Source organism: Lithobates pipiens, unplaced genomic scaffold, assembly GCF_037356315.1.
Source record: "Lithobates pipiens isolate NorthernLeopardFrog02 unplaced genomic scaffold, aLitPip1_a1.2 Scaffold_10, whole genome shotgun sequence".
In the NCBI taxonomy this organism is placed as follows: domain Eukaryota; kingdom Metazoa; phylum Chordata; class Amphibia; order Anura; family Ranidae; genus Lithobates; species Lithobates pipiens.
In genome coordinates, this window is record NW_027507686.1 from 5,252,831 (window position 1) to 5,263,891 (window position 11,061).

The window sequence follows — 11,061 nt, forward strand, 5'->3', positions numbered from 1 at the left end:
GCCATCACCGACAATCACGCTAGGTCTTATTTTCGGGGAAACAGGATATGGTCACATGTTATGTGTTGGGATTTAATAAAGCTGTGGCCTTGCCCTTTCCAACCCAATGGTTGTAAGTGTCTTATTTAATGGGGTAAAGGGCAAGGGCGATGGGGGGACTTGATCCCATTGTGTTAACGTTAATCGCGACCTAAGCCCATTGCGCCTCAGCAGTCAGGGGTTAAGGCATTGGACATTTCGAAAAACTGCTAGGAGGAAAGTTCCAAGTTGTACTGAGTCTAGTGTTCTTTTTTTTTATATAATCTTTATTTATGAGATGGAACAAGTACTAAGACAAGTATGCATTCACAATTCACGATATGTCCGTCCATCTAAAGGTTATTTTTGGATTCAAAAGGTCACGCAATGAAGATAAGGCTTATAGATAAACAATAGCAATGTTTCTGCTGATATACAATAAGGCATGGTTGGACACATGTTGGCTTTTGGGCAACACCGGAATAAAAAAAAAGCAGAAGCAGCCAGATTAAGGAGGGTGTAGCGCTCACCCCCCGCATAGGCCGCTGATTTGCCATAGGTTCCTTTTCCAGGTTGGTGGCGCATCCGGGGGCCCTTAGCAACAGTCACTCCTCTGGCTCAATGAACATTCTAGTTGTTGCCTTTTTTTTACAAAAAATGTATCGCTGAGTAACTTGGGTAGGGCATAGGAAGTAGGGCAGACACAAAAAAAGAAAGTAGGGGCATCCTGCCCGAGGGATGAGTCCTGTGTTCAGTGTGAAGGAACAGTCGGGTGCTGCAGTGGCAGAGCACTTGTATAGACTGCCATGGCGTCATGTCATGGTACTGTAAGCCCTTGTGCACGCGGCCGACAACAAAATCCAGCCAGCAGATCCCAGTATTCAGTCCTATTGCTGGCTACTGGGAGGGTATTTGATCCCTCCTCTACAATTCCCTGGTGTTTCAATGTTTTGCCCTGCTGGCCAGACTCTGCTTGCTGTTGATCCTGAGCCTTAGCCCTTGTACACACGGTCTGACATTCCAACAACAAAATCCGTCGGATTTTGACGGAAAGGATTTTGTCCGAAACTGGTGTTGCATACACACGGTCGGACAGAGTTGTCGGAAAATCCGATCGTTCGTAACGTGATGACGTTATTTCGTTACGACGGGACTACGTTCAGGCTAGTAGCCAATAGCTTTGGTCTAGGAATTTGATCTGAGCATGCGTGGCACTTTGTCCGATCGGAATTCTCTACACACAATCGGACAAAGTCCGATCGGATCATGTTGTCGGAAAGTTTTATAGCCCAGCTCTAAAACTTTGTCTGTCGGATATTCCGACGGAAACAATCCGATGGAGCCCACACACTGTCGGATTATCCGACAACGCGGTCCGATCAGACATTTTCCCATGGGAATGTCCGACCGTGTGTACAAGGGCTTAGAAATAACTGGTGATGTCCATTGATCTATAGCAGGTGTCAGGATAAGAACCCCCCCTCTGGTCAGGCAGCACAGCTGTAGATGTATGTGAGAAGTAGAGGAGCGGTGTTGCCCAATGATGAGGTGTACACAGTATAAGCTGTCCTGCACGGCCATCAGCCGTCCATGTGTTGACTGTCAGAGCACACTGGGGCAGAAGTGCCAGCTATTGCTCCAGCATGAACTCCAGCTCCTAGGCTTGCTTGAACAGCCAGTGGTTGACGCCATGCAACCGTTAGCAGCCCCTCAGCATGCTCCTGTGGTCAGTCATGAATTGGTCTATAGTACGATACTGACCCATGAAGAACTTCATCCTGAGGAGAGACATGGTTCCAACCCCTCCCTGCTCCACCCACCCAGCTGTCCTCCAAATCCCAGTAGCCAGCTCAGTGTCACCTTCCTCACACATCAAGCTGCTGCTGACCTCCACCACAGCCCCCATGCCCGGTGTCTACCGCAGCAGCTGATTTCTCTTGATTGGCCAGCAGGGAGTCCATGAGGCCCTCGTGGCTGCTTTTCCTCATGGTTTCTCGGATTCCATCAAGGATGAGATAGCAGCCCGAGATATACCGACTAAGCTGGAGAAGTCGATCACGTTTGACATCCTCATTGACTCCAGACTCAGAGAAAGACTCTCTTTTAAGGAGCTCTTGCCTCCCCAGCCCCATGTAGGGTGGTGGCCTTCAGCCCCTCGTGTTAAACAGCAATCAGAGGACACTCTCCACTTTGTCACTACTTCTTAGGACAGTCCCTCTAGCAATGGCCCAGTAAAAAATTGACATCACTAAGACACCATCAGAAATATGCCGGGCCAGCCAAGCACTAGTACTGATGCACAAGGGATGGCGGCAGCCACAGTCACCAAGATCCAGTCACTCAGGTCTGTACAGCGGACCGTCCACTAAATGTGATTGATAATGTACTAGTATACCGCATAGTATGTTGATGTAATGTGACTGTTTGTGCCATCTTCCATCAGAAAAGTGCAGCAACCCTACCTTTTTGTGGACATTCCTTCCTTTGGGGCTATAAAAGTTAACAGCTGGGAATGTTGTGAGGAGGCCAGGGCCGTTTTTAAGGCAGGGCAAAAGGGGCAGCTGCCCTGGGCCCTGTCATTGTTGTGGGGCCCAAAGCAGCTGCCTCATACTTGCCAACTATCCTGGTTTAAATTCCCTCGTCCCTTGAGGTTTAAGTCCTGTGCTGTGTCCTGACATCTCAGTGTGAAATACTGCTACAAATGCTGCCTAGCTCTGCCCTATTGTTGTGATCAGATGACTCACCTGCAAGCACTGTGTTTACATGTAAATAACCGGCATTCATATGTAAATAGCGGCGGTCGGCAGCATTGATATGTATATCATGCCCCCCTGAGGTCATATCCACAGTAATCTCTAGCAATCAAATCAACAAGCAGAAATCATGTGTTGTAACCACTAGGAACTAATCAGTGAGCTGTAATGTGTGCTGTAACCTCTAGCAACCAGTCAGTGTGCGGTAATGATACACTGCAACCTCTAGCAACCAGTCAGTGTGCGGTAATGATACACTGCAACCTCTAGCAACCAGTCAGTGTGCGCAAATGATACACTGCAACCTCTAGCAACCAGTCAGTGAGCGGTAATGATACACTGTAACCTCTAGAAACCAGTCAGTGAGCGGTAATGATACACTGTAACCTCTAGCAACCAGTTTGTGAGCAGTAATGATACACTGTAACCTCTGGCAACCAATGGCAATAGCTGACTGATCCGATTCAGTAAACTGATTTTGAGTCTAGCTGCTATTTATTGTATGTCTCAGAGCGGGTGGAGAGCGGCACTGCATCGGGGGAGGGGGCCCCAAGAACAGTTTTGCCCAGGGTACAATCAATATTAAAGACGGCCTTGGAGGAGGCCTCTGGCATGGAGTGGGGCACAGGATGGCAGAGGGGTATACCATCAAGCAGGAAGGTCACTGTTCTAACAGAAGAAGCGGGTAGGGACTTGTGCTCTTGACACCATTACTAGCCAGTCGCCAGTCCCCTCTTACAAGCTTCCACCACCTCATTAACCTGATCTAATATGTAGATAGACTCCAGAACAGAAGAATCAGATGCTTGGATATGAAGCCCAGATTTATTTAAAGTCATATGCATTAAAAAGCCAACGCGTTTCCAGGGGTTCTGAGGGCTCCCCTTCATCAAGGCCTACAATGTGTTGAAGAGAACATAAGAGGTGCTGGTTGAGACTTGAGAAGGTAGGGGTAGGACTTGAAGGATACAATGTATCTACACCCAATCTTTTGGTTTGGATAGAATGGGGAAGGATTATATCCCCTGTCAGGTTTTATTCCTATGCAGGGCTCAGTTACAGAGATATCTCTCCACTTTCAGTCCAGTGGACACCATTTACTAGACAGTAGACATGTGCAATTCATTTCGGTCCAAATATAAATTTGGACAAATTTGTGGTTATTCGGTGATTCGGATGTATCTGAATCTCCGAATAAAATGGTGACGATATTTAGTTGAAAATTTTCTTTCATTTTGTTTCGCATATTCATTTTCAAACGAATTCCACATTTTTGAAAAAATGATTGACCGATTCTAATTCTACATGAAGAATAGCTGAGGATGTCACAAGGGGGCGGAAGGGTCACCCGATTACATCATCGGGTGACTCTACCTCTTCGTTATTTAAGAAATGCCAGGCGGTGAAGCAGGCAGACGGCGGGAGACTTTGACGAGAAAGGAGTTTTTTTTTTTTTCTTTTTTTGGGTTCAGGTTGGTGAATGGGTAGGGGTACTATGCAGGGGTGGACTGACCATTGGGCTACTCGGGCACTGCCTGAGGGCCCCGGGCCACTAGGGGGCCCCATCAGGGTTGCCAGCCTCAGTAAAACCAGGGACAGTATGGAAAAATCTACATTTTTTTATTTTAAATCCGTCTCTGGAATGTCCCTTACCGACATCCTTTGGGTCTAAAAATCTGGAGATTATAGCTGCCCCACCTCTCCAGTACCTTCTCAGCCAATAGAAACATGTATGTGTATACTGTGTGTATATGTATGTATATACTGTGTGATAGTATACTGTGTTTGTATATACTGTATGGCCCCATAATCTCGGATTGCCCGGGGGCCCCATAATCTCCTATTGCCCGGGGGCCCCATGAGTTGTCAGTCCACCCCTGGTACTATGTATCTCCATACTCATTCACATGGGAGGAGGCTGGGATCTCTTGTTAAAGGGGCCTTCCAGATTCCAATAAGCCCCCCTCCCCCAAACCCCCACAAACATTGGCCAAAGTTGTGGGGAAGAGGCCCCCCTACCCCAAAGCACCCCCCATGTTGAGGGCATGTGTGTAAGACAAAGGGAAGTGAAGGAATCTCTGCTATGGACCCTCCATCTGCAGTAAAACCTAATAGATATTCTAATCTTTCCTCGATCTACCCAAAACTTTTTTTTTTTTTTTAAGTTTTGCGTATAGATATACTTTAATGAGGTGCGCTGCATGCAAATGTGTTGACAAGGAAGATGATGATTGGAGGAGAGAGCAGAGCGATGACCTCACCTGCTGCTGCTCTTCCACTTCTCATTTACAAGGCGGAGATGAAGACAGAAGACACAACCGTGTTCCTTCACTATATGTGGTGTCATCCACCTGGCTGTGCTGTGCGGCAGGGTTGTGTGACTCTCAGAACCGGAAGGACGGATATACAAACTCTCTGGCTGGTAAAACAGCTCCCACGTTTTGTATCTCATCTGCCTTTTTAGCTGTTTGTTGGTCGTTTTGACTTTAAGATAGCCTACTGCACAAAGTCAAGGCTCATGTGAGAGTTAGAGGCGCGTCGTATTTAGACGGTATACACCGAGGGCTTTTTATATCGGATTGGAGTCTAACTTTCGGGGAAAACATCGATTTTCAGAAGCTAATCTTCACTAACTACCGAATTAACCGGATGAGCAGTTTATGAACGTGACGCTACATTTTGCCCGTCCCCAGTGCTTTATATGCAGTTTATTCTAAAAGTGTAAATAGCCGCGTTTCAGTTATTATACATTTCAATCAGAGAACTTTTTATATACTATATAGCTGAACATACGAGGTCACCCCTCTGAATGACTGAGTTCGGGGCTTTTCAGTTACGTAGAACTAAAGGCAACGCGTTTTTTTTTTTTTTTATTTCATTTTGGGTAGAGTACTTTTTTTTTTTTTTTTCCCATCTGTGTCTGGTTGGGGAGATTTCCCTTCACTTCCTGTCCCAGAGTCAAAACAGGAAGTAAGAGGACATTCCTCCAAAGTGAAAGGATCCCTGGTTGTCAACAGAACTAGTGTCCCCCATTGGAAGATTTTCCCCTCCTCTGGAAACAACCCGGAATTTGAGATTTCCTTTCACTCTCAGTAAACAGGGCAAACAGAGAGGGCGACGCTCTCCAATGGAGGCACATACACCCATAAAAACCCGGCAGTTGTTGCAATTACTCTCCCTTCTATCAAAAAAAAAAATGCAATATACTATTTTAGACAACGGTGATCTTCCAACCTTGTTTTCAACAGCCCGGGGAAGGCCTACAGTGCCTTGCAAAAGTATTCACCCCCCCTTGGCATTTTTAGTGTTTTGTTATTATCATTATTGATTTATATAGCGCCAACAGTTTACGCAGCGCTTTACAATGTATAGGGGAGACAACACAACCTGTTTTGTTGCCTCACAACCTGGAATTGACATGGATTATTTGAAGATTTGCTTCATTTCATTTACAGAACACGTCCACAACTTTGAAGATGTTTTTTTTTTTTTTTGTATTATTGTGAGGCAAACAACAAATAGGACAAAATAACACAAAAAGTCAATGTGCAGAACTATTCACCCCCCTAAAGTCAATACTTTGTAGAGCCGCCTTTTGCGCCTATCACAGCGCCAAGTCTCTTTGGATAAGTCTCTATGAGTCTTCCCACATCTCACCACTGGGATTTCTGCCCATTCCTCCTCCTCCTTGCAAAACATCTCCAGCTCCTTCAGGTTGGATGGTTTTGCGCTTGTGAACAGCAATCTTTATGTCTGACCACAGATTTTCTATTGGATTGAGGTCTGGGCTTTGACTAGGCCATTCCAACACATTTACATGTTTCCCCTCAAACCAATCAAATGTTGCTTCAGCAGTGTGTTTGGAGATCATTGTTCTGCTGGAAGGTGAACCTCCGTACTAGCCTGAAATCACACATAGAGTGGTGCAGGTTTTCCTCAAGAATATCCCTGTATTTATCACCATCCATCTTTCCCTCAACTCTGACCAGTTTCCCAGTCCCGACTGCTGAAAAACATCCCCACAGCATGATGCTGCCACCACCATGTTTCACAGTGGGGACGGTGTTCTTTGGGTGATGTGATGAGTTGGGTTTGCGCCAGACATAGCGTTTTCTTTGATGGCCAAAAAGTTACATTTTAGTCTCATCAGAGCAGATGACCTTCCTCCATACATCAGAGCAGAGCACCTTCCTCCATACATCAGACCAGAGCACCTTCCTCCATACATCAGACCAGATCACCTTCCTCCATACATCAGACCAGAGCACCTTCCTCCATACATCAGACCAGATCACCTTCCTCCGTACATCAGAGCAGATCACCTTCCTCCATACATCAGACCGGAGCACCTTCCTCCATACATCAGAGCAGATCACCTTCCTCCATACATCAGACCAGATCACCTTCCTCTATACATCAGAGCAGATCACCTTCCTCCATACATCAGACCAGATCACCTTCCTCCATACATCAGAGCAGATCACCTTCCTCCATACATCAGAGCAGATCACCTTCCTCCATACATCAGACCAGATCACCTTCCTCTATACATCAGAGCAGATCACCTTCCTCCATACATCAGACCAGAGCACCTTCCTCCATACATCAGAGCAGATCACCTTCCTCCATACATCAGAGCAGATCACCTTCCTCCATACATCAGACCAGATCACCTTCCTCCATACATCAGAGCAGATCACCTTCCTCTATACATCAGAGCAGATCACCTTCCTCCATACATCAGACCAGATCACCTTCCTCCATACATCAGAGCAGATCACCTTCCTCCATACATCAGACCATATCACCTTCCTCCATACATCAGACCAGATCACCTTCCTCCATACATCAGACCAGATCACCTTCCTCCATACATCAGAGCAGATCACCTTCCTCCATACATCAGACCATATCACCTTCCTCCATACATCAGACCAGATCACCTTCCTCCATACATCAGACCAGATCACCTTCCTCCATACATCAGAGCAGATCACCTTCCTCCATGTATTTTGGGAGTCTCCCACACGCCTTTTCGCAAACTCAAAATGTGGCATTTTTTTTTTTTGCTGAAAGTAATGTCTTCCTTTTGGCCAGAAGACCGGGCCACCGCTTGTAAAAGAGCTAGAAGAAGGCGCGGTGGCCCGGCAAGAAGACCCGGAGAGGGGGACAAGACCCCTGAAGTCGGAAGAAGAGGGCGGCGGCGAAGAAGAAAGCCGGCTCCTCCGCTAGCAAAAGAGCTAGCAGAAGATAGCGGAGGAGTCCGGCGAGAAGACCCCCGAAGACGGAAGACCCCCGGAGCTGTGCAATAAACTATTTTAACCCTTGTGTGTTGTGTTTTTTACTTTTTTTCCCACAGGTGAACGGGTAGAGGTACATTGTACCCCATACTTATTCACATAGGGTGGGGGGCCAGTATCCGGGGGCCCCCTTATTAAAGGGGGCTCCCGGATTCCGATAAGCCCCACCGCCCGCAGACCCCGACAACTAACGGCCAGGGTTGTCGGGAAGAGGCCCTTGTCCTCATCAACATGGGGACAAGGTGCTTTGGGGTGGGGGGGGGCACGCGCCATGTTGAGGGCACGCGGCCTGGTACGGCTCAGGACAAGGGTCTGATGTGGACCTGGGGGGGACTCCACACCGATTTTTCCGGCGTTGGGGTTCCCATTTAAGTCCATACCAGGTGGCGGGGCCAGCGACGTCTCCTTCGCGGGCCCCCGCCTACCTGGAGACACGCTAAAATGAGCGGACTTTCCTCCTCGTGTGTGGGCGAGTCCGTTCATTTCAAAAGTACGGCGGATAGTCCGGCGGACTTAGTACGCCGTATTAGTCCGCTGAAAAAGTGCCGTGTGTGGGCAAGTAGCCTGTTCGGAAAGTCCGGCGGACAGTCCGGCGGGAAGTCCGCCGGATAGTCCACTACGTGTGTATGCTGCATAAGAAGAAAAAAACCTGAAAGAAGAAAACGAATGCAGCCACCACATCTAAGGACTAGTAAGCTGCAATATATTAAATTTTTTGTTCTTGGGTTCGGATACGCTTTACTGGCCTCTGGCCATGAAGCGGTTAAAATGTAATTGTACTTCGTCCCCCATCTGGTGCCCAGAACCAGACAGAAACAGATAAAGCATCAGCCTTTGTCTGGTAGGAAAAAACATAAGTATAGCGGGAGCGTGGAAACAACAAACGTCTATTTATAGAAGCGGGTTTGGCTCCAGCATTGCCAACCTGCATTGCTATTTACTCCATCGCCCACTGGCCCATCTATTCTTTTTATGGAACGTGTATAAAACTCAACCCGCGCGCCGCGCCGTCCCGTACTTTCCTCCGTGATTCACGGCTTTGCCTCCCCAGCTGTTTGTATTTACAGGCACCGGGGCGGAATTCTACATTCCGATCACCCCAGAGAAGGACAGCGATGGCTGCCAATTCCTTCCATCCTGTGGCTGGCACATATGTTCTCTGCGTTTATAGCAGACGGACGTGGAAGTTGTTCCCTGGCGTAGCGAAGCCAAATATTTACAAGGAAGAGACTTGGGGGCATCTTTGTAAATTGCTGGCGAGCCGTCCACAAGCAACTAGGGTCTCGTTTACACGGGGGCTTACTACAGTGTACGTCCATGCCGGGGGCCGCGTTCACCAACAGGGGGGTGTACCAGGGTGCGTTCGGTGGGGCCGTGCCCCCGCACCTGCATGGATATCACACCTGGGTCCGTGCAGCTGCTGCATCCCAATTGGCAGCTGTGGGACTGGCTGTATGGGGATACATGGAGCGCCTGTGCGTCCCTGTGCTGGTACACACAACCCTCACATGGGGGGGGGGGGGCACAGAAGCATACGCCCCCGTGTGATCGAGACGTATTGCTCAAATTTTCAAGTTCAAAAAAATGCACTGATTCTTTTCATTTCTTTTTATTCCGTAAAAATGACGGCGCCAATAAATAAAGTATCATAAAATTGCAACAGCTCATGCGCAAGAAACGAAACAACAAATATAAAATGCCAAAAATAAACTGTCAAGTATCAAGTGCACCATATACACAGTCCACAAATATAGAGTACACACCATGTACTGTACAGCTTTATATCACTAGAGGGGTCACCAGCAGGGGGAAGGAGATCCGGATTCCTCTATACTGGCGGTCCCCTAGTTACAAACGACTCCTACTTACAAATGGAGGGAGACAACAGGAAGTGAGAGGAAGTTCAGGGTCACCAGCAGGAGGAAGGAGGTCCTGATTCCTCTATATAGTCCTGTATATCACTAGAGGGGTCACCAATAGAGGGAAGGAGGTCCTGATTCTTCTATATAGATCTTTATTTCACTAGAGGGGTCACCAGCAGGAGGAAGGAGGTCCTGATTCCTCTATATAGATCTTTATATCACTAGAGGGATCACCAATAGAGGGAAGGAGGTCCTGATTCCTCTATATAGATCTTTATATCACTAGAGAGGTCACCAGCAGGAGGAAGGAGGTCCTGATTCCTCTATATAGTCCTGTATATCACTAGAGGGGTCACCAATAGAGGGAAGGAGGTCCTGATTCCTCTATATAGATCTTTATATCACTAGAGGGGTCACCAATAGAGGGAGGGAGGTCCTGATTCCTCTATATATAGATCTTTATATCACTAGAGGGGTCACCAGCAGGAGGAAGGAGGACCTGATTCCTCTATATAGATCTTTATATCACTAGAGGGGTCACCAGCAGGAGGAAGGAGGACCTGATTCTTCTATATAGATCTTTATATCACTAGAGGGGTCACCAGCAGGAGGAAGGAGGTCCTGATTCCTCTATATAGATCTTTATATCACTAGAGGGATCACCAGCAGGAGGAAGGAGGACCTGATTCTTCTATATAGATCTTTATATCACTAGAGGGGTCACCAGCAGGAGGAAGGAGGACCTGATTCCTCTATATAGATCTTTAAATCACTAGAGGGGTCACCAGCAGGAGGAAGGAGGTCCTGATTCCTCTATATAGATCTTTATATCACTAGAGGGGTCACCGGCAGGAGGAAGGAGGACCTGATTCTTCTATATAGATCTTTATATCACTAGAGTGGTCACCAGAAGGAGGAAGGAGGTCCTGACTCCTCTATATAGATCTTTATTTCACTAGAGGGGTCACCAGGAGGAGGAAGGAGGTCCTGATTCCTCTATATAGATCTTTATATCACTAGAGGGGTCACCAATAGGGGGAAGGAGGTCCTGATTCCTCTATATAGATCTTTATTTCACTAGAGGGGTCACCAGCAGGAGGAAGGAGGTCCTGATTCCTCTATATAGAT

General features: G+C 47.4%; 1 protein-coding gene across 1 annotated transcript in view; it reads right to left on the reverse strand.

Moving 5' to 3' along the window:
* CDH13 (cadherin 13) overlaps positions 1 to 11,061 on the reverse strand; it is a 566,033-nt gene that overhangs the window by 464,583 nt on the left and 90,389 nt on the right. The window lies entirely within an intron of this gene.